Raw genomic sequence first — 26,993 nt, forward strand, 5'->3', positions numbered from 1 at the left:
CTGATCAACAGGAAACGAAATAACACAACGAACACGATCTTCATCGAGCTCCCACTTGAGCTCGGTTGCGTCACCTGCACTAGTATCATCGGCACCTGCAACTATTTGGAAGTAACTGTGAGCCATGGGGACTCAGCAATCTCACACCTGCGAGATCAAGACTATTTAAGCTTATGGGTAGGAAGGGGTAGTAAGGTGGAGCTGCAGCAAGCACTAAGCATATATGGTGGCTAACTTACGCAAATAAGAGCGAGAAGAGAAGCAACGCAACGGTCGTGAACTAGAAGTGATCAAGAAGTGATCCTGAATCTACTTACGTTCAAGCATAACACAAGAACCGTGTTCACTTCCCAGACTCCGCCGATAAGAGACCATCACGGCTACACACACGGTTGATGCATTTTAATTAAGTTAAGTGTCAAGTTCTCTACAACCGAACATTAATAAATTCCCATCTGCCCATAACCGCAGGCACGGCTTTCGAAAGTTCAAAACCATGTAGGGGTGTCCCAACTTAGCCCATCACAAGCTCTCACGGTCAACGAAGGATATTCCTTCTCCCGGGAAGACCCGATCAGTCTCGGAATCCCGGTTACAAGACATTTCGACAATGGTAAAACAAGACCAGCAAAGCCACCCGATGTGCCGACAATCCCGATAGGAGTCGCACGTATCTCGTTCTCAGGGCAACACCGGATGAGACAGGCTACGAGTAAAACCAGCCCTCGAGTTTCCCCGAGGTGGCCCCGCAGGCGGCTCAGTTCGGACCAACACTTAGAGAAGCACTGGCTCGGGGGGGTTAAAATAAAGATGACCCTTGGGTTGGCCAACCCAAGGGAAGGGTAATAGGTTGTTAGGAAAATGTAAAACCAAGGTTGGGCCTTGCTGGAGGAGTTTTATTCAAATCGAACTGTCAAGGGGTTCCAATAACACCCAACCGCGTAAGGAACACAAAATCAAGGAACATAACACCAGTATGACAGAAACTAGGGTGGCAAGAGTGGAACAAAACACCAGGTGAGGGAGTCCTGGATTAGGGGGTCTCCAGAAAGCCGGACTATATCCTTTGGCTGGACTGTTGGACTATGAAGATACGAGATTGAAGACTTTGTCCCGTGTCCGGATGGGACTCTACTTGGCGTGGAAGGCAAGCTAGGCAATACGGATATGTATATCTCCTCCTTTGTAACCGACCTTGTGTGACCCTAGCCCCCTCCAATGTCTATATAAATCAGAGGGTTTTAGTCCTTTGGACAAGATACAATCATACCATAGGCTAGCTTCTAGGGTTTAGCCTCTCTGATCTCGTGGTAGATCAACTCTTGTAATACTCATATCATCAAGAACAATCAAGCAGGACGTAGGGTATTACCTCCATCAAGAGGGCCCGAACCTGGGTAAACATCGTGTCCCCTGCCTCCTATTACCATCCGCCTTAGACGCACAGTTTAGGGCCCCCTACCTGAGATCCGCCGGTTTTGACACCGACATTGGTGCTTTCATTGAGAGTTCCACTGTGTCGTCACCATAAAGCTCGATGGCTCCTTCGATCATCGGTAACGATGCGGTCCGGGGTGAGGTTTTTCTCCTCGGACAGATCTTTGTATTCGGCGGCTTCACACTGCGGGCCAATTCGCTTGGCCATCTAGAGCAGATCGAGAGCTACGCCCCTGGCCATCAGGTCAGATTTGGAAACTTGAACTACACGGCCGACATCTGCGGAGACTTGATCTTCAATGGATTCGAGCCCATGTCGGACGCGCTGCATAGTCGTGACGAGCATGACGTAACTCTGCAGTCGGACAATGTTCGGGAGATCGCATCCGCAACCACTCCGGCCTTCAATCCGGAGCAAGTCACGCCATCCGAGAGCGGAGGAATGGACCCCGCCATGGAGGCCGCACTCTCAGTGGCGATAGAGCCGATACTGACTTCACCCCTTATGAGAGCCGTGTCGCCGAACCACTGGATTCATCTCCGGCCACGGACTCCGAGCCGCTCACATCCGTGCCCGTCGAGTCCGACTGGGCGCCAATCATGGAGTTCACCTCCACGGATATCTTTCAGCACTCGCCTTTCGGAGATGTGCTAAATTCATTAAGGTCTCTCTCCCTGTCAGGAGAACCTTGGCCGAACTATGTCCGACTAGAATGGGATGCGGACGACGAAGAAATTCGCTGCCCACCCACCACCCACTTAGTAGCCACTGTCGACGACTTAACCGACATGCTCGACTTCAACTCTGAAGACTTCGATGGTATAGACAACAAAGCCGGAGACGAACGGGAACCACCGCCATCAGGGCGCTGGACCGCCACCTCATCATATGATATATACATGGTGGACACCCCCAAAGAAGGCAATGGCGATGAGACAGCGGAGGATGACCCCTCCAAGAAGCAACCCAAGCGCCAACGTCAGCAGCGCCGCTCTAAGTCCCGCCACAGCAAGAGCAGTGATACCTGCATAGGAGATAATAACACTCCGGATAGCGCTGAAGACAACAACAATCCCCTCCAGCATGGTGTAGATCTAGAGGACGAACAAGCTAGCCCTCCAGAGCAGACAACAGATGAAGAACCGGAGGAGGACAATTACATGCCTCTCTCTGAAGACGAGGCGAGCCTCGGCGACGACGAGTTTATCATGCCTGAGGACCCCGTCGAGCAAGAACGCTTCAAGCGCCAGCTTATGGCCACGGCAAATAGGCTTAAGAAAAAATAGCAACAACTTCAAGCTAATCAAGACTTGCTAGCGAACAGGTGGACCGAAGTCCTTGCGTCTGAGGAGCATGAACTCGAGCACCCGTCCAAGAGTTACCCAAAATGCAGGTTGCTACCTCACCTCGAGGAGGAAGCATTGAAACCTCATTCACCTGCGTACGATGCGGCTGACCGGCCACTACGCGGCCGAGCTAGAGAGGCGTTTCAGCCTAAAGTTCAGAGCGCACCCCGTCGCCACTCAGTCAAAAATATTAAGGCCCGGGGCAACACAGAGGACCTGCGAGACATCTTGGACAGTAAGGCAAAAATCGCAAGGCCAATATACGGGGCACGGGCACGTGCGCCCACACGAGACGACCATCGTCGCGTCGGATACACCAAGAGTAAATCCGGCTGGGCCGAATACAGCAGATAAGACTCATATGAACTACGTCGGGATATAGCCTGGCACAGAGGTGCCGCACACCCCCTATGCTTCACTGATGAAGTTATGAATCATGAATTCCCGCAGGGTTTCAAACCCGTAAATATTGAATCATACGATGGCACAACAGATCCCGCAGTATGGATCGAGGATTTCCTCCTTCACATCCACATGGCTCGCGGTGATGATCTACATGCCATCAAGTACCTCCCACTAAAGCTCAAAGGACCAGCTCGGCATTGGCTGAATAGCTTTCCAGCAGATTCCGTCGGCAGTTGGGAGGATCTGGAAGACGCATTTCTTGACAACTTCCAGGGCACTTATGTGCGGCCACCGGATGCTGATGACTTGAGCCACATAACCCAGCAACCAAGGGAATCGGCCAGACAATTCTGGACACGGTTCCTGACTAAGAAAAATCAAATTGTAGACTGTCCAGATGCATAGGCCCTAGCGGCATTCAAGCATAACATCTGCGACGAGTGGCTCGCCCGCCACCTCGGCTAGGAGAAGCCAAAATCTATGGCAGCCCTCATGACACTCATGACCCGCTTTTGCACGGGCGAGGACAGCTGGCTGGCTCGCAGCAACAACACATCGAGGAATCCGGATACCTCGGATACCAAAGATGTTAGGCAGCGTCGTAATAGACCAAAGCGCCGCAATAACGGCAATAACAACAAAGATACGGCAGTCAATGCCGGATTCAGAGGCTCTAGATCTGGTCAGCGGAAAAAGCCATTCAAAAGAAATTCTCCGGCTCCGTCCAGTCTGGATCGCATACTGGATTGCTCGTGTCAAATCCACGGCACCCCCGACAAGCCAGCCAATCACACCAACAGAGAATGCTGGGTGTTCAAGCAGGCCGGCAAGTTAAATGCCGAAAACAAGGACAAGGGGCTGCATAGCGATGACGAGAAGGAGCCCCCGCCGCCGAACACAGGAGGACAGAAGGGGTTTCCCCCACAAGTGAAGACGGTGAACATGATATACGCAACCCACATTCCCAAGAGGGAGCTGAAGCGTGCACTAAGGGACGTCTATGCGATGGAGCCCGTCGCGCCAAAGTTCAACCCATGGTCTGCTTGCCCGATCACCTTCGATCGCAGGGATCACCCCACAAGCATCCGTCATGGCGTATCCGCCGCACTGGTCCTAGACCCCATCATTGACGGATTTCATCTCACTCGAGTCCTTATGGATGGCGGCATCAGCCTAAACCACTTTATCAGGATATAGTGCAAAAAATGGGTATCGATCCCTCGAGGATCAAACCCAGCAAAACCACCTTTAAAGGCGTCATCCGAGGTGTAGAGGCCCATTGCACAGGCTCAATCACACTGGAAGTGGTCTTCGGATCATCGGATAACTTCCAAAGCGAAGAGTTAATCTTCGACATCGTCCCGTTTTGTAGTGGCTATCATGCACTGCTCGGACAAACAACATTTGCAAAATTCAATGCAGTGCCGCATTACACATACCTCAAGCTCAAGATGCCAGGACCTCGTGGGGTCATAACAGTAAATGGAAACACAGAACGCTCGCTCCGTACGGAAGAGCACGCTGTGGCCCTTGCAGTAGAGGCACAAAGCAGCTTGTTCAGGCAGACCACTCATTCGGCGTCACGGCCCCCGGACACCTTCAAGCGAGTCCAGAACAAGCTGCAACAGGATCGCCTGGCACGATCAGAGCTCTCCTAGCAATTCGGGCCCCGTCCCAGTCCCAGTGAAGCAATGAAATCTGTGCCACGCGTACATAACTACGCATTAAAATACCATGGACATAGGCGGGGGCATGATCAGGACACGCCCCGCATTGTGGCTTAACCACACTAGGGGTTGTATACCTTTGACATTCGTTTTCTCTTTCACGTCCTAACTCTCTGGAAGCCCTTTCCAGCAGTACGATTACCGGACACATTCCAGAAGCAACAACCAAGGCGGCAAGAAGCTAAGATGAACACGGGAACCGCCAGGTGGTCTCTAGTAATAATTGATATACCCGCTTTTCACTATTTTATGTGTAGCTTGCCTTGGGATAGGACATTTTGAATTGCCCTACTTTATGCTTATTGCACTACTTGTACCAAGTACGCTTCGACGTATCATTTAAATAACAATGCATATCAGTAATCTGTCATTGCATTATTTAAGTTTTTCTCTTTCTCTTATATGTCCATTTATGACAATCCGCACCCGCACGTGCTTCAGTTTGCCAGGGGTCCTCGTTTACCCCATAATACGGCGCAAGAAGTCCGAACACTTTCGACAATGCGACCCCCCAAACTTATAGCATTATATGCATCAGCTCCAAATCATGTCTTTGGTCAAATGTTGGGTTGCCCGACTCCCGCGCTTTGCTACCTTATATTCCGCTATATCGGCTAAGGTAGCGGTGGGAGAACTACTGCGATTGTGTCCCGGTTCTTCTGGACGAGCACCTCAGTAGAGAAAGCCAAAAATTGACTATCATGACAAGGCGAGAGACTGGTTGCTGTTTGAGAGGTCTCAAGTCCTTCAAGACTTTTTCCGCTTCAAGCGAGGAGTCGGCCTTGTCCGTCTTAGGCGTGTATAGCGCCCCAAATTTGGCCCTCCGAATACCAGGGGCTTCGCCAAAAATTTAAAATCATAGACTTCTATGGCTAAGTGAGAGTGATAAAGCATTATAGCCCGATTGCCTAGTTCGTTGCGCCGAACACCTCCCTTGAAGGACCCAAAATTGGGGTAAAGAGTGCTCAGGTTTATCCCGAACACCCTAGTACTTGTTACATGGGGGCAGAAGCCAACGACTGGCCAACTCTCAGATTTTATAAACGGCCGCACAGAAGGTAATATTTTAAATTAAGAAAGCGTCGCATGGCGCAAACGAACTCGTTTCATATTACAGGATCACATGAGCATGTTCATTCAAAAATTACATCCTTGGCACACTCATCTGCCACTAGGCGGGAACCCTTCAGGACACTCTCATAATAATTCTCGGGGCAGCGATGCTCCTTGCCCTTCGGTGGCCCCTCCTTCACCAGCTTCACGGCGTCCAGCTTCGCCCAGTGCACCTTCGCCCGGGCAAAAGCCCTGTGTGCACCCTCGATGCAGACGGACCGCTTGATGACTTCAAGCCGTGGGCATGCTTCCACAAGCCGCCTCACCAAGCTAAAGTAGCTGTCGGACAGGGGCTCGCCAGGCCACATCCGGACTATAAGGCCCCTCATGGCCTGTTCGGCCGCCTTGTAAAGCTCGACCAACTGCTTCAGCTGGTCGCTCAAGGGCACGGGGAGTTCGGTCCCAGTATGCTGAGACCAGAACAACTTCTCCGTTGACCTCCCCTTTACAGGATCGAAAGTATGTCTAGAGGGGGGGTGATTAGACTACTTGACCAAATAAAAACTTAACCTTTTCCCAATTTTAGTTCTTGGCAGATTTTAGCTATTGTAGGACAAGTCAAGCAATCATCACATAATTCAAGCAAGCATGCAAAGAGTATATTGGCAGCGGAAAGTAAAGCATGCAACTTGCAAGAATGTAAAGGGAAGGGTTTGGAGAATTCAAATGCAATTGGAGACACGGATGTTTTTCCCGTGGTTCAGATAGGTGGTGCTATCCTACATCCACGTTGATGGAGACTTCAACCCATAAAGGGTAACGGTTGCGCGAGTCCACGGAGGGCTCCACCCACAAAGGGTAACGGTTGCGCGAGTCCACGAAGGGCTCCACCCACGAAGGGTCCACGAAGAAGCAACCACCCACAAAGGGTCCACGAAGTAGCAACCTTGTCTATCCCACCATGGCCATCGCCCACGAAGGACTTGCCTCACTAGCGGTAGATCTTCACGAAGTAGACAATCTCCTTGCCCTTACAAACTCCTTGGTTCAACTCCACAATCTTGTCGGAGGCTCCCAAGTGACACCTAGCCAATCTAGGAGACACCACTCTCCAAGAAGTAACAAATGGTGTGTAGGTAATGAACTCCTTGCTCTTGTGCTTCAAATGATAGTCTCCCCAACACTCAACTCTCTCTCATAGGATTTGGATTTTGTGGAAAGAAGATTTGAGTGGAAAGCAACTTGGGAAGGCTAGAGATCAAGATTCATATGGTAGGAATGGAATATCTTGGTCTCAACACATGAGTAGGTGGTTCTCTCTCAGAACATATGAGTTGGAATTGTGTATGTGTTCTGATGGCTCTCTCAACGAATGAAGAGGAGGTGGAGGGGTATATATAGCCTCCACACAAAATCCAACCGTTACACACAGTTTTCCAATCTCGGTGGGACCGAATCAACAAACTCGGTCGGACCGAAAAGGTAAACCTAGTGACCGTTAGAGATTTTCGGTGGGACTGACATGCAACTTGATAGGACCGATATGGTTAGGGTTTGGGCATAACGTAATCTTGGTGAGACCGATTACACAAACTCGGTGAGACCGATTTTGGTAATTAGCTAACCAGAGAGTTGGTCAGGCAAACTTGGTGGGACTGATTTGCTCTTTCGGTGAGACCCAAAAGTTACAAAAAGGAAACACTGAATTTACATTGCAATCTCGGTGGGACCGATTCGCTCTTTCGGTGAGACCGAAAAGTTACGAAAGGGAAACCGAGAGTTTGCAATCCCATCTCGGTGAGACCGAGATCCCTATCGGTAGAACCGAATTGCTAGGGTTTGGCAGTGGCTTATGACAAGTGAAACTCGGTGGCGCCGGATAGGAATAATCGGTAGGTCCGAGTTTGGCTTTGGGTTTAGGTCATATGTGGAAGTGGGAAAGTAGTTGAGGGTTTTGGAGCATATCATTAAGCACATGAAGCAAGAGGCTCATTAAGCAACACCTCATCCCTCCTTGATAGTGTTGGCTTTTCCTATGGACTCAATGTGATCTTGGATCACTAAAATATAAAATGAAGAGTCTTGAGCTTTTGAGCTTGAGCCAAACTTTTGTCATTAGCATTTTGAGGGTTCCACTTTCACATCTATGCCATGCCAATCATTGAGCTTTCCTGAAATAGTCATCTTGGAATAGCATTAGCTCAGTGAGCTATATGTTGTTATGAATTACCAAAACCACCTAGGGATAGTTGCACTTTCAATCTCCCCCTTTTTGGTAATTGATGACAACATATATATCAAAGCTTCGACAGATGATAATAAGCATGAAATATATCGTCGCTTTGAGAAGTATGTGATAAGTAAGAGCTCCCCCTAAATTTGTGCATATTTAAAATTTGCTTTGGACTGCAAATGCACAAAGAGTTAGAGTCATGGGTTACTCTTCCATGTCACATACATCTTGGTGGAGCACTTAAAATGAGAAGAATGAAATACATGCACTCATCACCAAGAATAGTGAATGATCACATAAGATAGATAAGATAATAGCATTAACCAAACATTAAGTGTAGCTTATAATCAAACACATGATCATCAATGTCTCACGAGCAATGACATAGTATCTCAAGCACTCAAAAGCAAACAAAGTTCGAAAAACCACCAAATAAAGCAAGAGAAAAAAAGCATCTCTCTCTCGAAGCCTATGATCTATACATTTTCTCCCCCTTTGGCAACAAGTTACCAAAAAGTTCCTAGAAAATGCATAGTGCTAGATCGACGCTCAGGCTTGATCTTCAGGTGGTGGTGGAGTCCGGATCACTCCAAGGACGAAGGCTTCCGTAGACGCTGAAGTAGACGCTGGAGTTGGAGCTGAAGTAGACGCTGGAGCAGGTTGGGCTGGTGCTATGGCTGGAGCTGAGGCAATTGCTCTTGTGTCAGGAACTGGCATTGCACACGACCTCGGACCTCTTGGCACTCTGGCAAAGGCATCAGTTGTAGTCCTGCCTCTCCTCTCCTGCATGTCATCCTGGAGCTGTTCCACTGCAGTCTGAATCTCTGTCACCTTGACATTCAAGTCATAGAACTTTTGTTCCATGATTCTCTCTAGGCTTGCCTGGTTCCGAGTTAGGGTGGCTAGTCCTTTCTCAATCCACAGGGTGGATGCAATTAGGTAACCAAGCTGCTCTTGTTTGGTTTTCAAGAAATACTCAGATGCCTCCTCTTGAGTTGGCATCTTGGCAGCTTTCTCCTTCCTTGCCTTCTCCTTCTTTGCTTGTGCTTGTGCAGATGATGGTTCATTCTCAGTCATAACAACTTGATTATCTTCAAAATCTGGACGGATGGGCAGGTGTTCCTTGTCCAATAAGTATATACCCATGCCCATCTTGGAGTTAATGAGCTCCTGAATTTGTGGGGCATATCCACAACTCCTCTTCTGGTCTACTGCAGTCCTCTTGATTGTTTCAATCATAAGGCTCATGACTTTGAATTTCTGTGGCACGTCAAAGATATGAAGCAAGTTGATCGTGTGGCCCCTGATCATCTTGTGATCTCCAGACTTGGGCAATAGGGTGTGCCTCAAAATCCAGTTAATAGTTGGCAGCCCTGACAAAAGATAGTGCACTCAGCCAAACTTGAAAGTGTCAAGTGCTTCATTTGGAATTTCCTTGTACATATTGGACATAGAGTTGTGGTCCATCTTCTTCTTGGCATAAATGTCCAAGTCATCCTCATGCTCTTCAGGGGCATTGATGAGCTATGCCCATTCAGCAACTGTAGATTGGTACCTCGTACCCTCAGACATCCGAGTTATCCTACCATCTGGATAAAAGTGTGCTGTGGAGTAGAATTGCATGATAAACTCCTCATTCCACTTTGTGAGCTTCTGCCCAACAAAGTCTGCAACTCCACAAGCACTAAAGCTGTCTTGCACTCCAGGGTAGTGCTCTTCGTTGTCCTTGATGTATTGCCAGTCAACCCATCTCATATCACAGACTATTGGCTTCTTATCAAGCAGCACTATCTCATAGAAGTCCTGCTGTTCCTTGGTGTGAAATCTGTAATCCACAGCAGTTCTTCTCCTTGAAGCATACGGGTCTGCTTCTCTCCACTTCCTGAGCCTGAGTCTCTCCTGAGCTTCATATCCTCAGCCACAGGATGAGCATCGTTGTGGACTGGGATCTTGGGCTTGAGTTTTCTGAGTACTTGCTCTTCATCATCTTCTTCTGCAGCTTCAGGCACAGGGGCCTTGTTCTTCTCAGTTGCAGGTATGCTCCTTGTATTTCTCTTTGGTGCAGGCTAGGGCTTGGAGGCAGCTTTGGGTGCTTCTTTGGGCTTAGATGTGGCAGCCCCTGTCCTGATAGCATCACCCATAAGCTTAGGTGCCTTAGGTGCTGGTGCAGGAACCTCTTCTTCCTCTTCCTCTTCCATGATGGAAGCCTTTCCAAGCACTCTGGCTACGGTCTTCTTGACCCTTTCCTTCCTTTTCTTTCCTTCAGCAGCAACTGGCTCTTTGGGTGCAGGCTTTTCAGTTGAAGCCCTGGCCTTTGACATAGGCTGCCTGCCTGCTGGCCTTTTGACTTTCAGGCCTGGCTTTGTGCCTTGAGCTGAGCCATGTTCCTTCTCAAGCACTACTCTCTTTGAAGTTGCTTCCTCTTCTGCCACATAATCCTCATCCTCTGATTCTGAGGTTCTCTTCTTCCTTTGTCTGGTGGCAGCTTTTGGCAGATTGCTAGGAGTACTTCTGCTGCCATCATCTGAAGAGCTTGAGGGACCAGTGCCCTCACTCATCTGCACTTGCTCTTCTGACATGTTCTGGCTATCACTCTGGTCTGACATGATGAACAAGCTGACTGCTGACCCTGTGAACAGTTTATAGATGAGGTAGAATAGATGAGCATCACAAAATGCAGAGATTTTTGCAAAAGAATGACTCAAAAACTTAGTTTTAGTTTCCCACTGAAATAATCTCGGATCTACCGATTTTCAAACTTGGTGATACCAAAGCAGTTTTGGAACCTAAACTAGTGAACTCGGTTGGACCGAGTCACAGTTCGGTGGCACCGAGACTGCTAGGGTTTCACAAAGTTCCAAAATCGGTCACACCGATAAGTAATTCTCGGTCAGACCGAGTCTCACTTGTGCAATGGCATAAGCCAAATCGGTGGGACCGAGTTTTTCAACTCGGTGGGTCCGAGATGGTTTCGGCGGAAACCTAAACCTAGAATTTTCGAATCAAACCTAATCTACGAGTTCATTGACTGGATAGAAGTTTATCAAACATGGCTAGAATCAATATGATCACAATGTGCTAGGAATCAGATTGGGGAATAGCACAAAGATCTAGTTCGTACCCTAGTTCGGCGGAGACTCACTACGGCGGCAACGGCGGGGTAGAATTCCTGTTGACGGCGACGGAGACCAGCGACTGGAGGCGGCTGGCGGCGAGAAGACAATCCGGAGACCACGTTGGCAGAGCAGGCTATCGCGCGGGCGAAGGGGTTCGGAGAAATTTCCAAATTTTGCCCGTGACTATATATAGCCCGACCCTGTCGGTGTGACCGAGTGGAACGACTCGGTGGCATCGAGATGCAAAACTGTATACAGTTGTTGCAACTCGGTGTGACCGAAAGGTTCAAATCGGTTGCACCGAGATCGAAAACCTAGATCAACTTAATGATCTCGGTAGGACCGAAAGTGGGGTATCGGTCAGACCAAGAATCATAAAGAGGTTTTGGAAGTTTAAGTCTATGATGAATCGGGGACTCCGAGCGCTCCTCACATAGAGTGGTTCGAATCTGACTTGATCAAAATTTGTGATGTAGCATGAATAGAGTTTGAGACGAGAAAAGCATAGATAGCTAGAGGAGGTTCTTAGGCATTCTTGTCCATCCACTTGGCAAAAGGAAATAAAACCGAACAATCAAAACAACAAGTGGATGTCCTCGAATGAGTAAAATATGCAACCAGCATGCTCACACGATAAGATGGCAAATGAAATATGTGACAAGGCATGCACAACCAATTCTAGCATCTATCAAGCAATTTGCGATGACAAGGTCATCTATATATGAGTATATTGACTTAGGAGTCAAGTGAGAACACTTGATCATAGGTCATACTCATCGTTTAAGCTCAAGTGGGGTTACCACTTTTACATAAAGCATTGTTGTGTTCACATCTTTAGAGTTGCTTTAGCTCAAGTCTTAGAGTAAAGCTCCCCCTAGATGTGATATCCCCCCTTAGAGGGATGAACTAACCTCGGGTTTTTGTCGATGATGACTTCATGTAGATGTTGAAGATGTGGATGCTCAATGTTGATGTAGATCACTTGGAGCTATCCATTTGAGTGAATTGCACTTTCAATACCTACATGGGTTAGTCCCACAAGGAACAAACAAGGATATCCATAGACATAGAGTGATGCACACACAAGATGATGTCCACGAAAACTTTTAGGTTACCTTGTCCCTTGTCTTACCAACAAGAGGGTTTGTGACTCCTTGAACTAGTGCAAGATGTGGAAGTTGATTGCACTTGTTCTTGCCAAAATGATAAGAGTGAAGTATGTTGGCGGAGTCACCCTCAAGAACTCTCTAGTTCTTCTTCTTTTGGATCCACACCATCTTGATGGGAATCCTTGGATTTGTAGTCGTACTTGATGAAGTGGAACTTGAAGTAGTCTTGGGAATCCACTTGACTAAGGTCTTAGGAGCTTCTTCAAATGCATCAATTTCCTCTTGAAGCTTGTCCTTGCCTTTTTGCTTGTAGTCTTGTGGTGGAAGATCATCTTGAGCTTGTGTCCCCTTGAAAGAAGTATCATACTTCTCTTGTTGAGGAACAAACTTTGTCTTGGGGTATTGATCTTCTTCCCACTCAACTCCATTGGCATTGAACTTTCGTTCAAAACCAACACCTTGATTCTTCCGGTGCATTCCTTGCTTGCGCACAATTTCCTCGAATTGCTTACTCCCGGCAAGGCTTTTGTACACTCCTTTCTCTATAATTCCCTTCAATACGCTATTTTCTTGCTCAAGTGTAACTTGTCTAAGAGAATCATTAGTGGAATCAAGAGAACTACTAGAAGCAACAATATTGGATTTAGCATGATCATTGTTACTGCTAGAGGAAGAATCTTTCTTGTTCTTGTTACTAGACTTGACTTGAGGCATATAAGTGGATAAGAGTAAACGCTTGGCAATGTAAGAAGAACTTTTCTTGCGGAGATCATCATTGATTGCTTTTAAGAACTCATGCTCTTGCTCAAGATTGAGCTTTTCAAAGCGTAATTTCTCATGAGCTCTTAAAAGTTCTCGATGATCTTCGAAGATAGTTTCATGAGCTAACTTAAGAGTGTTTAGTTCTTTAGTTAGAGCCTCAATCTTCTCCTTATCATTGTCATTCATTTTATCTTGATTAGCATGATTAATTGACGTTTCATCATAGTATTCATCACTAGAGTTGTCAACAAGCAAATCATCACCTAACAAGTCATCTTCATCACTATTGAAATCAACATACTCGGGGTGTGTTACCTTAGGACCTTTGGCCATGAAGCATCTTCCAATTCCTTCATTTGGTGAGTCAAATATGTCGTAGGAGTTGGTTGACACAAGTGCTAGACCGGCAACACCTTCATCTTGAGTATCTTCGGAGTCGGAGTGATAACTTCTCTCGGAGTGGCTGTCAGAGTCGGAGCCGGATACCCATTCACCAACATGAGCTTGATGTCTTTGTTTTGTGTAGCTTCTTGATGATTTTTCCTTCCTTTCCGAATCCTTGCTTCTCCGTGAGTATCTTCGTTCATAACGATCATCTCTACTCCTTCCCTCTCTTGGTGGTGATTCTTTGCTTCTTCTTTTTGGAGAATCTTCTCTTCTCTTGTAGGGAGCCGTACACTCATTGGAATAGTGTCCGGGTCTTCCACAACTGTAGTAGTTTCGCTCTCAACTAGAAGTTCTTTTGTCATTGTAGGACCTTGACTTGAAGCTTCTATCTTTGCTTCTACTCTTGTAGAACTTGTTGAAGTTCTTCACCATTAAGCTCAATTCTTCATTGAAGTTTTGTTTCTCACTTGATGATGTAGGGGCTTCACATGAGGCTTTGTAGGCACCACTTGATTTGTTGTGAAGTTCCTCTTTATCCTTAAGTGACATCTCATGAGCAACAATTCTTCCAATCACCTCTGTTGGCTTGAGATCTTTGTAATTGGGCATCATTTGGATCAATGTGCACACGGTATCATATTTTCCATCCAAGGCTCTTAGAATCTTCTTGATGATGAATCTATCGGTCATCTCTTCACTTCCTAAGCCGGCAATCTCATTTGTGATGAGAGCAAGCCTAGAGTACATTTCAGCGACACCTTCACCATCCTTCATTTTGAACTTGTCAAATTGACTTTGAAGCACATCCAACTTGGATTCCTTGACAGAGTCGGTACCTTCGTGCATATCAATCAAAGTGTCCCAAATTTCCTTTGCATTCTCAAGACGGCTGATTTTGTTGAATTCTTCGGGGCACAATCCGTTAAAGAGAATATCACAAGCTTGAGCATTGTATTGCAACATCTTCAACTCATCCGCGGTAGCTTCACGGTTTGGTTCTTTCCCATCTAAGAAGTCACCTTGCAAACCAACACACACAATAGCCCAAACGGCGGGGTTATGTCCAAGAATATGCATTTTCATTTTATGCTTCCAACTAGCAAAATTAGTACCATCAAAGTAAGGACCTCTACGGTGATAATTTCCCTCGCTAGACGCCATACTCTCCTAGGTTGTGAAACCAAGGCTATGACCACCAAAAGCTATATAGATCAAAGCAAATGGAGACCAAAGCTCTGATACCACTTGTAGGATCGAAAGTATGTCTAGAGGGGGGTGATTAGACTACTTGACCAAATAAAAACTTAACCTTTTCCCAATTTTAGTTCTTGGCAGATTTTAGCTATTGTAGGACAAGTCAAGCAATCATCACATAATTCAAGCAAGCATGCAAAGAGTATATTGGCAGCGGAAAGTAAAGCATGCAACTTGCAAGAATGTAAAGGGAAGGGTTTGGAGAATTCAAACGCAATTGGAGACACGGATGTTTTTCCCGTGGTTCGGATAGGTGGTGCTATCCTACATCCACGTTGATGGAGACTTCAACCCACAAAGGGTAACGGTTGTGCGAGTCCACGGAGGGCTCCACACACAAAGGGTAACGGTTGCGCGAGTCCATGAAGGGCTCCACCCACAAAGGGTCCACGAAGAAGCAACCACCCACAAAGGGTCCACGAAGTAGCAACCTTGTCTATCCCACCATGGCCATCGCCCATGAAGGACTTGCCTCACTAGCGGTAGATCTTCACGAAGTAGGCGATCTCCTTGCCCTTACAAACTCCTTGGTTCAACTCCACAATCTTGTCGGAGGCTCCCAAGTGACACCTAGCCAATCTAGGAGACACCACTCTCCAAGAAGTAACAAATGGTGTGTAGGTAATGAACTCCTTGCTCTTGTGCTTCAAATGATAGTCTCCCCAACACTCAACTCTCTCTCATAGGATTTGGATTTTGTGGAAAGAAGATTTGAGTGGAAAGCAACTTGGGAAGGCTAGAGATCAAGATTCATATGGTAGGAATGGAATATCTTGGTCTCAACACATGAGTAGGTGGTTCTCTCTCAGAACATATGAGTTGGAATTGTGTATGTGTTCTGATGGCTCTCTCAACGAATGAAGAGGAGGTGGAGGGGTATATATATCCTCCACACAAAATCCAACCGTTACACACAGTTTCCAATCTCGGTGGGACCGAATCAACAAACTCGGTCGGACCGAAAAGGTAAACCTAGTGACCGTTAGAGATTTTCGGTGGGACTGACATGCAACTCGGTAGGACCGATATGGTTAGGGTTTGGGCATAATGTAATCTTAGTGAGACCGATTACACAAACTCGGTGAGACCGATTTTGGTAATTAGCTAACCAGAGAGTTGGTCAGGCAAACTCGGTGGGACCGATTTGCTCTTTCGGTGAGACCGAAAAGTTACAAAAAGAAAACACTGAATTTACATTGCAATCTCGGTGGGACCGATTCGCTCTTTCGGTGAGACCGAAAAGTTTCGAAAGGGAAACAGAGAGTTTGCAATCCCATCTCGGTGAGACCGAGATCCCTATCGGTAGAACTGAATTGCTATGGTTTGGCAGTGGCTTATGATAAGTGAAACTCGGTGGCGCCGGATAGGAATAATCGGTAGGTCCGAGTTTGGCTTTGGGTTTAGGTCATATGTGGAAGTGGGAAAGTAGTTGAGGGTTTTGGAGCATATCATTAAGCACATGAAGCAAGAGGCTCATTAAGCAACACCTCATCCCTCCTTGATAGTATTGGCTTTTCCTATGGACTCAATGTGATCTTGGATCACTAAAATATAAAATGAAGAGTCTTGAGCTTTTGAGCTTGAGCCAAACTTTTGTCCTTAGCATTTTGAGGGTTCCACTTTCACATCCATGCCATGCCAATCATTGAGCTTTCCTAAAATAGTCATCTTGGAATAGCATTAGCTCAATGAGCTATATGTTGTTATGAATTACCAAAACCACCTAGGGATAGTCGCACTTTCAATCTCCCCCTTTTTGGTAATTGATGACAACATATAGATCAAAGCTTCGACAAATGATAATAAGCATGAAATATATCGTCGCTTTGAGAAGTATGTGATAAGTAAGAGCTGCCCCTAAATTTGTGCATATTTAAAATTTGCTTTGGACTGCAAATGCACAAAGATTTAGAGTCATGGGTTACTCTTCCATGTCACATACATCTTGGTGGAGCGCTTAAAATGAGAAGAATGAAATACATGCACTCATCACCAAGAATAGTGAATGATCACATAAGATAGATAAGATAATAGCATTAAGCAAACATTAAGTGTAGCTTATGATCAAACACATGATCATCAATGTCTCACGAGCAATGACATAGTATCTCAAGCACTCAAAAGCAAACAAAGTTTGAAAAACCACCAAATAAAGCAAGAGAAAAAAAAAGCAACACTCTCTCTCTCTCGAAGCCTATGATCTATACATTTTCTCCCCCTTTGGCAACAAGTTACCAAAAAGTTCCTAGAAAATGCATAGTGCTAGATCGACGCTCAGGCTTGATCTTCAGGTGGTGGTGGAGTCCGGATCACTCCAAGGATGAAGGCTTCCGTAGACGCTGAAGTAGACGCTGGAGTTGGAGCTGAAGTAGACGCTGGAGCAGGTTGGGCTGGTGCTATGGCTGGAGCTGAGGCAGTTGCTCTTGTGTCAGGAACTGGCATTGCAGACGACCTCGGACCTCTTGGCACTCTGGCAAAGGCATCAGTTGTAGTCCTGCCTCTCCTCTCCTGCATGTCATCCTGGAGCTGTTCCACTGCAGTCTGAATCTCTGTCACCTTGACATTCAAGTCATAGAACTTTTGTTCCATGATTCTCTCTAGGCTTGCCTGGTTCTGAGTTAGGGTGCCTAGTCCTTTCTCAATCCACAAGGTGGATGCAATTAGGTAACCAAGCTGCTCTTGTTTGGTTTTCAAGAAATACTCAGATGCCTCCTCTTGAGTTGGCATCTTGGCAGCTTTCTCCTTCCTTGCCTTCTCCTTCTTTGCTTGTGCTTGTGCAGACGATTGTTCATTCTCAGTCATAACAACTTGATTATCTTCAAAATCTGGACAGATGGGCAGGTGTTCCTTGTCCAATAAGTATATGCCCGTGCCCATCTTGGAGTTAATGAGCTCCTGAATTTGTGGGGCATATCCACAACTCCTCTTCTGGTCTGTTGCAGTCCTCTTGATTGTTTCAATCATAAGGCTCATGACTTTGAATTTCTGTGGCATGTCAAAGATATGAAGCAAGTTGATCGTGTGGCCCCTGATCATCTTGTGATCTCCAGACTTGGGCAATAGGGTGTGCCTCAAAATCCAATTAATAGTTGGCAGCCCTGACAGAAGATAGTGCACTCAGCCAAACTTGAAAGTGTCAAGTGCTTCATTTGGAATTTCCTTGTACATATTGGACATAGAGTTGTGGTCCATCTTCTTCTTGGCATAAATGTCCAAGTCATCCTCATGCTCTTCAGGGGCATTGATGAGCTGTGCCCATTTAGCAACTATAGATTGGTACCTCGTACCCTCAGACATCCAAGTTATCCTACCATACGGATAAAAGTGTGCTGTGGAGTAGAATTGCATGATAAACTCCTCATTCCACTTTGTGAGCTTCTGCCCAACAAAGTCTGCAACTCCACAAGCACTAAAGTTGTCTTGCACTCCAGGGTAGTGCTCTTCGTTGTCCTTGATGTATTGCCAGTCAACCCATCTCATATCACAGACTATTGGCTTCTTATCAAGCAGCACTGTCTCATAGAAGTCCTGCTGTTCCTTGGTGTGAAATCTGTAATCCACAGCAGTTCTTCTCCTTGAAGCATACGGGTCTGCTTCTCTCCACTTCCTGAGCCCTGAGTCTCTCCTGAGCTTCATATCCTCAGCCATAGGATGAGCATCGTTGTGGTCTGGGATCTTGGGCTTGAGTTTTCTGAGTACTTGCTCTTCATCATCTTCTTCTGCAGCTTCAGGCACTGGGGCCTTGTTCTTCTCAGTTGCAGGTATGCTCCTTGTATTTCTCTTTGGTGCAGACTTGGGCTTGGAGGCAGCTTTGGGTGCTTCTTTGGGCTTAGATGTGGCAGCCCCTGTCCTGATAGCATCACCCATAAGCTTAGGTGCCTTAGGTGCTGGTGCAGCAACCTCTTCTTCCTCTTCCTCTTCCATGATGGAAGCCTTTCCAAGCACTCTGGCTACGGTCTTCTTGACCCTTTCCTTCCTTTTCTTTCCTTTAGCAGCAACTGGCTCTTTGGGTGCAGGCTTTTCAGTTGAAGCCCTGGCCTTTGACATAGGCTGCCTGCCTGCTGGCCTTTTGACTTTCAGGCCTGGCTTGGTGCCTTGAGTTGAGCCATGTTCCTTCTCAAGCACTACTCTCTTTGAAGTTGCTTCCTCTTCTGCCACATAATCCTCATCCTCTGATTCTGAGGTTCTCTTCTTCCTTTGTCTGGTGGCAGCTTTTGGCAGATTGCTAGGAGTACTTCTGCTGCCATCATCTGAAGAGCTTGAGGGACTAGTGCCCTCACTCATCTGCACTTGCTCTTCTGACATGTTCTGGCTATCACTCTAGTCTGACATGATGAACAAGCTGACTGCTGACCCTGTGAACAGTTTATAGATGAGGTAGAATAGATGAGCATCACAAAATGCAGAGATTTTTGCAAAAGAATGACTCAAAAACTTAGTTTTAGTTTCCCACTGAAATAATCTCGGATCTACCGATTTTCAAACTTGGTGATATCAAAGCAGTTTTGGAACCTAAACTAGTGAACTCGGTTGGACCGAGTCACAGTTCGGTGGCACCGAGACTGCTAGGGTTTCACAAAGTTCCAAAATTGGTCACACCGATAAGTAATTCTCGGTCAGACCGAGTCTCACTTGTGCAATGGCATAAGCCAAATCGGTGGGACCGAGTTTTTCAACTCGGTGGGTCCGAGATGGTTTCGGCGGAAACCTAAACCTAGAATTTTCGAATCAAACCTAATCTACGAGTTCATTGACTGGATAGAAGTTTATCAAACGTGGCTAGAATCAATATGATCACAATGTGCTAGGAATCAGATTGGGGAATAGCACAAAGATCGAGTCCATACCCTAGTTCGGCGGAGACTCGCTACGGCGGCAACAGCGGGGTAGAATTCCCGTTGACGGAGACGGAGACCAGCGACTGGAGGCGGCTGGCGGCGAGAAGACGATACGGAGACCACGTTGGCAGAGCAGGCTATCGCGCGGGCGAAGGGGTTCGGAGAAATTTCCAAATTTTGCCCGTGACTACATATAGCCCGACCCTGTCGGTGTGACCGAGTGGAACGACTCGGTGGCACCGAGATGCAAAACTGTATACAGTTGTTGCAACTCGTGTGACCGAAAGGTTCAAATCGGTTGCACCGAGATCGAAAACCTAGATCAACTTAATGATCTCGGTAGGACCGAAAGTGGGGTATCGGTCAGACCGAGAATCATAAAGAGGTTTTGGAAGTTTAAGTCTATGACGAATCGGGGACTCCGAGCGCTCCTCACACAGAGTGGTTCGAATCTGACTTGATCAAAATTTGTGATGTAGCATGAATAGAGTTTGAGACGAGAAAAGCATAGATAGCTAGAGGAGGTTCTTAGGCATTCTTGTCCATCCACTTGGCAAAAGGAAATAAAACCGAACAATCAAAACAACAAGTGGATGTCCTCGAATGAGTAAAATATGCAACCAGCATGCTCACACGATAAGATGGCAAATGAAATATGTGACAAGGCATGCACAACCAATTCTAGCATCTATCAAGCAATTTGCGATGACAAGGTCATCTATATATGAGTATATTGACTTAGGAGTCAAGTGAGAACACTTGATCATAGGTCATACTCATCGTTTAAGCTCAAGTGGGGTTACCACTTTTACATAAAGCATTGTTGTGTTCACATCTTTAGAGTTGCTTTAGCTCAAGTCTTAGAGTAAAGCTCCCCCTAGATGTGATATCCCCCCTTAGAGGGATGAACTAAACTCGGGTTTTGTCGATGATGACTTCATGTAGATGTTGAAGATGTGGATGCTCAATGTTGATGTAGATCACTTGGAGCTATCCATTTGAGTGAATTGCACTTTCAATACCTACATGGGTTAGTCCCACAAGGAACAAATAAGGATATCCATAGACATAGAGTGATGCACACACAAGATGATGTCCATGAAAACTTTTAGGTTACCTTGTCCCTTGTCTTACCAACAAGAGGGTTTGTGACTCCTTGAACTAGTGCAAGATGTGGAAGTTGATTGCACTTGTTCTTGCCAAAATGATAAGAGTGAAGTATGTTGGCGGAGTCACCCTCAAGAACTCTCTAGTTCTTCTTCTTTTGGATCCACACCATCTTGATGGGAATCCTTGGAGTTGTAGTCGTACTTGATGAAGTGGAACTTGAAGTAGTCTTGGGAATCCACTTGACTAAGGTCTTAGGAGCTTCTTCAAATGCATCAATTTCCTCTTGAAGCTTGTCCTTGCCTTTTTGCTTGTAGTCTTGTGGTGGAAGATCATCTTGAGCTTGTGTCCCCTTGAAAGAAGTATCATACTTTTCTTGTTGAGGAACAACTTTGTCTTGGGGTATTGATCTTCTTCCCACTCAACTCCATTGGCATTGAACTTTCGTTCAAAACCAACACCTTGATTCTTCCGGTGCATTCCTTGCTTGCGCACAATTTCCTCGAATTGCTTACTCCCGGCAAGGCTTTTGTACACTCCTTTCTCTATAATTCCCTTCAATAAGCTATTTTCTTGCTCAAGTGTAACTTGTCTAAGAGAATCATTAGTGGAATCAAGAGAACTACTAGAAGCAACAATATTGGATTTAGCATGATCATTGTTACTGCTAGAGGAAGAATCTTTCTTGTTCTTGTTACTAGACTTGACTTGAGGCATGTAAGTGGATAAGAGTAAACGCTTGGCAATGTAAGGAGAACTTTTCTTGCGGAGATCATCATTGATTGCTTTTAAGAACTCATGCTCTTGCTCAAGATTGAGCTTTTCAAAGCGTAATTTCTCATGAGCTCTTAAAAGTTCTCGATGATCTTCGAAGATAGTTTCATGAGCTAACTTAAGAGTGTTTAGTTCTTTAGTTAGAGCCTCAATCTTCTCCTTATCATTGTCATTCATTTTATCTTGATTAGCATGATTAATTGACGTTTCATCATAGTATTCATCACTAGAGTTGTCAACAAGCAAATCATCACCTAACAAGTCATCTTCATCACTATTGAAATCAACATACTCGGGGTGTGTTACCTTAGGACCTTTGGCCATGAAGCATCTTCCAATTCCTTCATTTGGTGAGTCAAATATGTCGTAGGAGTTGGTTGACACAAGTGCTAGACTGGCAACACCTTCATCTTGAGTATCTTCGGAGTCGGAGTGATAACTTCTCTCGGAGTGGCTGTCAGAGTCGGAGCCGGATACCCATTCACCAACATGAGCTTGATGTCTTTGTTTTGTGTAGCTTCTTGATGATTTTTCCTTCCTTTCCGAATCCTTGCTTCTCCGTGAGTATCTTCGTTCATAACGATCATCTCTACTCCTTCTCTCTCTTGGTGGTGATTCTTTGCTTCTTCTTTTTGGAGAATCTTCTCTTCTCTTGTAGGGAGCCGTACACTCATTGGAATAGTGTCCAGGTCTTCCACAACTGTAGTAGTTCCGCTCTCGACTAGAAGATCTTTTGTCATTGTAGGACCTTGACTTGAAGCTTCTATCTTTGCTTCTACTCTTGTAGAACTTGTTGAAGTTCTTCACCATTAAGCTAAATTCTTCATTGAAGTTTTGTTTCTCACTTGATGATGTAGGGGCTTCACATGAGGCTTTGTAGGCACCACTTGATTTGTTGTGAAGTTCCTCTTTATCCTTAAGTGACATCTCATGAGCAACAATTCTTCCAATCACCTCCGTTGGCTTGAGATCTTTGTAATTGGGCATCATTTGGATCAATGTGCACACGGTATCATATTTTCCATCCAAGGCTCTTAGAATCTTCTTGATGATGAATCTATCGGTCATCTCTTCACTTCCTAAGCCGGCAATCTCATTTGTGATGAGAGCAAGCCTAGAGTACATTTCAGCGACACCTTCACCATCCTTCATTTTGAACTTGTCAAGTTGACTTTGAAGCACATCCAACTTGGATTCCTTGACGGAGTCGGTACCTTCGTGCATATCAATCAAAGTGTCCCAAATTTCCTTTGCATTCTCAAGACGGCTGATTTTGTTGAATTCTTCGGGGCACAATCCGTTGAAGAGAATATCACAAGCTTGAGCATTGTATTGCAACATCTTCAACTCATCCGCGGTAGCTTCATGGTTTGGTTCTTTCCCATCAAAGAAGTCACCTTGCAAACCAACACACACAATAGCCCAAACGGCGAGGTTATGTCCAAGAATATGCATTTTCATTTTATGCTTCCAACTAGCAAAATTAGTACCATCAAAGTAAGGACCTCTACGGTGATAATTTCCCTCGCTAGACGCCATACTCTCCTAGGTTGTGAAACCAAGGCTATGACCACCAAAAGCTATGGAGATCAAAGCAAATGGAGACCAAAGCTCTGATACCACTTGTAGGATCGAAAGTATGTCTAGAGGGGGGGTGATTAGACTACTTGACCAAATAAAAACTTAACCTTTTCCCAATTTTAGTTCTTGGCAGATTTTAGCTATTGTAGGACAAGTCAAGCAATCATCACATAATTCAAGCAAGTATGCAAAGAGTATATTGGCAGCGGAAAGTAAAGCATGCAACTTGCAAGAATGTAAAGGGAAGGGTTTGGAGAATTCAAACGCAATTGGAGACACGGATTTTTTTCCCGTGGTTCAGATAGGTGGTGCTATCCTACATCCACGTTGATGGAGACTTCAACCCACAAAGGGTAACGGTTGCGCGAGTCCACGGAGGGCTCCACCCACAAAGGGTAACGGTTGCGCGAGTCCACGAAGGGCTCCACCCACGAAGGGTCCACGAAGAAGCAACCGCCCACAAAGGGTCCACGAAGTAGCAACCTTGGCTATCCCACCATGGCCATCGCCCACGAAGGACTTGCCTCACTAGCGGTAGATCTTCACGAAGTAGGCGATCTCCTTGCCCTTACAAACTCCTTGGTTCAACTCCACAATCTTGTCGGAGGCTCCCAAGTGACACCTAGCCAATCTAGGAGACACCACTCTCCAAGAAGTAACAAATGGTGTGTAGGTAATGAACTCCTTGCTCTTGTGCTTCAAATGATAGTCTCCCCAACACTCAACTCTCTCTCATAGGATTTGGATTTTGTGGAAAGAAGATTTGAGTGGAAAGCAACTTGGGAAGGCTAGAGATCAAGATTCATATGGTAGGAATGGAATATCTTGGTCTCAACACATGAGTAGGTGGTTCTCTCTCAGAACATATGAGTTGGAATTGTGTATGTGTTCTGATGGCTCTCTCAACGAATGAAGAGGAGGTGGAGGGGTATATATAGCCTCCACACAAAATCCAACCGTTACACACAGTTTTCCAATCTCGGAGGGACCGAATCAACAAACTCGGTCGGACCGAAAAGGTAAACCTAGTGACCGTTAGAGATTTTCGGTGGGACTGACATGCAACTCGGTAGGACCGATATGGTTAGGGTTTGGGCATAACGTAATCTCGATGAGACCGATTACACACACTCGGTGAGACCGATTTTGGTAATTAGCTAACCAGAGAGTTGGTCAGGCAAACTCGGTGGGACCAATTTGCTCTTTCGGTGAGACCGAAAAGTTACAAAAAGGAAACACTGAATTTACATTGCAATCTCGGTGGGACTGATTCGCTCTTTCGGGGAGACCGAAAAGTTACGAAAGGGAAACAGAGAGTTTGCAATCCCATCTCGGTGAGAACGAGATCCCTATCGGTAGAACCGAATTGCTAGGGTTTGGCAGTGGCTTATGACAAGTGAAACTCGGTGGCGCCGGATAGGAATAATCGGTAGGTCCGAGTTTGGCTTTGGGTTTAGGTCATATGTGGAAGTGGGAAAGTAGTTGAGGGTTTTGGAGCATATCATTAAGCACATGAAGCAAGAGGCTCATTAAGCAACACCTCATCCCTCCTTGATAGTATTGGCTTTTCCTATGGACTCAATGTGATCTTGGATCACTAAAATATAAAATGAAGAGTCTTGAGCTTTTGAGCTTGAGCCAAACTTTTGTCCTTAGCATTTTGAGGGTTCCACTTTCACATCCATGCCATGCCAATCATTGAGCTTTCCTGAAATAGTCATCTTGGAATAGCATTAGCTCAATGAGCTATATGTTGTTATGAATTACCGAAACCACCTAGGGATAGTTGCACTTTCAATCTCCCCCTTTTTGGTAATTAATGACAACATATAGATCAAAGCTTCGACAAATGATAATAAGCATGAAATATATCGTCGCTTTGAGAAGTATGTGATAAGTAAGAGCTCCCCCTAAATTTGTGCATATTTAAAATTTGCTTTGGACTGCAAATGCACAAAGAGTTAGAGTCATGGGTTACTCTTCCGTGTCACATACATCTTGGTGGAGCGGTTAAAATGAGAAGAATGAAATACATGCACTCATCACCAAGAATAGTGAATGATCACATAAGATAGATAAGATAATAGCATTAAGCAAACATTAAGTGTAGCTTATGATCAAACACATGATCATCAATGTCTCACGAGCAATGACATAGTATCTCAAGCACTCAAAAGCAAACAAAGTTCGAAAAACCACCAAATAAAGCAAGAGAGAAAAAAAGCAACACACTCTCTCTCGAAGCCTATGATCTATAGATTTTCTCCCCCTTTGGCAACAAGTTACCAAAAAGTTCCTAGAAAATGCATAGTGCTAGATCGACGCTCAGGCTTGATCTTCAGGTGGTGGTGGAGTCCGGATCACTCCAAGGACGAAGGCTTCCGTAGACGCTGAAGTAGACGCTGGAGTTGGAGCTGAAGTAGACGCTGGAGCAGGTTGGGCTGGTACTATGGCTGGAGCTGAGGCAGTTGCTCTTGTGTCAGGAACTGGCATTGCAGACGACCTCGGACCTCTTGGCACTTTGGAAAAGGCATCAGTTGTAGTCCTGCCTCTCCTCTCCTGCATGTCATCCTGGAGCTATTCCACTGCAGTCTGAATCTCTGTCACCTTGAAATTCAAGTCATAGAACTTTTGTTCCATGATTCTCTCTAGGCTTGCCTGGTTTTGAGTTAGGGTGGCTAGTCCTTTCTCAATCCACAGGGTGGATGCAATTAGGTAACCAAGCTGCTCTTGTTTGGTTTTCAAGAAATACTCAGATGCCTCCTCTTGAGTTGGCATCTTGGCAGCTTTCTCCTTCCTTGCCTTCTCCTTCTTTGCTTGTGCTTGTGCAGATGATGGTTCATTCTCAGTCATAACAACTTGATTATCTTCAAAATCTGGACGGATGGGCAGGTGTTCCTTGTCCAATAAGTATATGCCCGTGCCCATCTTGGAGTTAATGAGCTCCTGAATTTGTGGGGCATATCCAAAACTCCTCTTCTGGTCTGCTGCAGTCCTCTTGATTGTTTCAATCATAAGGCTCATGACTTTGAATTTCTGTGGCACGTCAAAGATATGAAGCAAGTTGATCGTGTGGCCCCTGATCATCTTGTGATCTCCAGACTTGGGCAATAGGGTGTGCCTCAAAATCCAATTAATAATTGGCAGCCCTGACAGAAGATAGTGCACTGAGCCAAACTTGAAAGTGTCAAGTGCTTCATTTGGAATTTCCTTGTACATATTGGACATAGAGTTGTGGTCCATCTTCTTCTTGGCATAAATGTCCAAGTCATCCTCATGCTCTTCAGGGGCATTGATGAGTTGTGCCCATTCAGCAACTGTAGATTGGTACCTCGTACCCTCAGACATCCAAGTTATCCTACCATCTGGATAAAAGTGTGCTGTGGAGTAGAATTGCATGATAAACTCCTCATTCCACTTTGTGAGCTTCTGCCCAACAAAGTCTGCAACTCCACAAGCACTAAAGCTGTCTTGCACTCCAGGGTAGTGCTCTTCGTTGTCCTTGATGTGTTGCTAGTCAACCCATCTCATATCACAGACTATTGGCTTCTTATCAAGCAGCACTGTCTCATAGAAGTCTTGCTGTTCCTTGGTGTGAAATCTGTAACCCACAGCAGTTCTTCTCCTTGAAGCATACGGGTCTGCTTCGCTCCACTTCCTGAGCCCTGAGTCTCTCCTGAGCTTCATATCCTCAGCCACAGGATAAGCATCGTTGTGGTCTGGGATCTTGGGCTTGAGTTTTCTGAGTACTTGCTCTTCATCATCTTCTTCTGCAGCTTCAGGCACTGGGGCCTTGTTCTTCTCAGTTGCAGGTATGCTCCTTGTATTTCTCTTTGGTGCAGACTTGGGCTTGGAGGCAGCTT

Source organism: Triticum aestivum, chromosome 6A, assembly GCF_018294505.1.
Source record: "Triticum aestivum cultivar Chinese Spring chromosome 6A, IWGSC CS RefSeq v2.1, whole genome shotgun sequence".
Lineage (NCBI taxonomy): Eukaryota > Viridiplantae > Streptophyta > Magnoliopsida > Poales > Poaceae > Triticum > Triticum aestivum.